Below are 2,533 nucleotides of genomic sequence, written 5' to 3'. Positions count from 1 at the left end.
CAGCCACGGAGTCACAGGTCAACGGCCATGAACCCTAGTGGGAAAGACATATATTCATCCTTGGCCTCCCCCGAAAGAAACTGAAAGCCACGCACTGAAAAGTGCCGCATCTAAAATTTGTCGATAAGGCCTCCACGTCCCTGGGCCAGCTTTCGTGCGCAGAGGGCAGGATAGCCAGCGACAACAGATGGGGAGGTAGCATGGTCTGTAGGAACGGGGTGTCCACACCTCAATGTTCTAGAGTTTCCTGGTGCCTGTGGGCAAGCCTCTACCCTCCCAAGCCTCAGTGTCTTCATCTGTTAAATGGAGCGGAGAACTCTTCCCTTTTGGGTCATTTGGAGAAAAGACTGAAGGAAGGTGACAATTTTAACAGTAGTCATTGTGACATTTGCTGAGCACCTACTACGGCCAGGTTCCCTGCTAACCTTCACATGAACTCCATCATTGACCCCTGCCGGCCGCCTTTCCAGGGGAACTTGCATCAGCCCTATTTTACAGATGAAGAGACAGGGGCTCTGCAGGGTAAGCGATTTTCCCAAGTCCCTCACTCAGCCAGCAGGGACTGCCGCCAGCTTCCTGGAACCAGCAACCGGAACCGGTCCAGCCTGACGGAGGAAACACCGCAAAAAAGACTCAAGTGTTTAAAAAGTCCTTTTGGATAAACTACTCATGATCTGGATATACAGCCCTCATCCTGACAAAAGTCACCGTTCATCATCTGCTTTTGCTCCGACTGCTGAGTGTGGACTTTTGGGGAAGTCATTCAAGACTGCTATTGGCTTCTCAATTCATCAGGAACAGAGAGAAGGCAGCTTCCAGCCGGGACATTCCTTCTCTTCATTGGCTGTGTTAGCTCTGGTCCTCCAAGATGCAGGTACCAAGAAGAGAGCAATCGCACCAGGAATTTCTTTTTATTTTAGGGGGAAGGCCTGTGAGAGAAAAATCAGGAGGGAGCACGAAAGGCTGAGAGCCGGTCAGATGGAAATCAAGTCTGACCCTGCGCTGGAGGCGAGGAGGGAAGGCTGGGTTGGCGGGTAGCTAGACTCATGAGCAGTCTGTGGAAGGTTCCACGAGGTGCATGGGTTTCTTGAGCCAGAGTGGGCTCCCGGACAGTCCTGGGTCTCCCAGAAATGGGCCTGCCTTAGCATCTCTGCAGCACGCACTCAGTGGCTGGGGGCGACCCTTGGGAAGCGTGGCCTCCTGCAGGTGTGACAGCGGCCGGTGGGCGTCGGTGGTGGGAGCTCTGCAAGGCGCATTCCCCCGGCCACGCACCTGCCGGGGCCCTGGGGATGCCGACGGGTTTGAACACTCGCAGGAATGCAAGGAGCCTGCGGTCTGGGGATGGGGGGACGGTCCTCTCCCCCGGGCCCAATCACAACGGGATCACACCTCTGTGCGGCTTCCGGCTACAAACACACCTTTCCTTTCCTCCAGCTGCATTCCTAAAATGAATGAAACCTTGGCTTAAGAAAGTTTCTTCACACCAGCCAGGTAGGCACCCGGTGAAGCCACGCTTGGTCCCTTCTGACCATTTATCAGACAGCAGCTTTCCAAACCTCCCCGCCTCAGAAATCATGCCACGAGTGAGCTGCTCCCAGCCTGCCTCCACGCCTCAATCTTTGCTCGTGAGAAACGGAGCATTGCAACCAGAAACGCAGGGGTATGGGTGCTTGAGGGAAAATGTTGTCAGCATATAACTGCCTCCCTTTCTACCCTTGCCCCCAACCGGGAATTCTGGGTCCTCCTGTACATTTCTTCCTTAGAATGCATCCCATTTGCGGACGGTGAATTATTTGTGCAATTGCTTGTTGAAGAATCGAGTGGCAAGGGTTTGGGCCTCTCGTGTCCTCCTGCCTGAGTTGATACACCAGTGGTGTCATTTCATCCCTCTGTGCCTCAGTTTCTTCACTAGTCAAAGGAAGCTAATAAAGTATCAGCTTCATGAGGCTGCACTGAGTCAGCTAGGTTCACAGGAAGGGCAGAGAACAGAGAACACTGTAAGATACAAGGTAAGTAATCAGTAGCCCTTCGCTGTTACAAATTCCCCAGGAAGAGATGAAGATCCCAGATTCGGAAAGACTGAGTAAATAGTGTGAAGTCAAACAGGCAGAGGGACTGATGAAAGCAGGGTAGGAATTTCAGGCTGGAGCCCATGCAGGCTTGGCCTCCTTGAACTGGGGGCCCCTGTGGATCCTGGGGGCATGGGTGCTACCCTGCTGATCCCCACTGTACTCCCTTCCGCCCAGAGCCTCTCCATTCTCGAACTGTAAGATCGGATCTCAGAGCCCTGGGCTCACCAGGAAAAGGGCAAGCGGATGAGACAGGACAGCCTCAGATGCCTGTCCCCTGACCCAGCCCAGGCTGGGGGACTCTCCAGCACCTTCCCCAGCTGGAGCCCCAGATGCCCGGGGCTCATCCTGAATCCCATCTTCCTGCTCAGTCATCCCACCTGTCTATCTTCTCTGTACCAACAGGCTTCGTTCAGCACGTATTTCTAACTCCCCACAGCCCCAGGGAGCTCTACCATTGTCCC

This window comes from Halichoerus grypus, chromosome 13 (genome assembly GCF_964656455.1).
Source record: "Halichoerus grypus chromosome 13, mHalGry1.hap1.1, whole genome shotgun sequence".
NCBI classification, from domain to species: Eukaryota; Metazoa; Chordata; class Mammalia; order Carnivora; family Phocidae; genus Halichoerus; species Halichoerus grypus.
Note: the sequence above shows the minus strand (reverse complement) of the source record.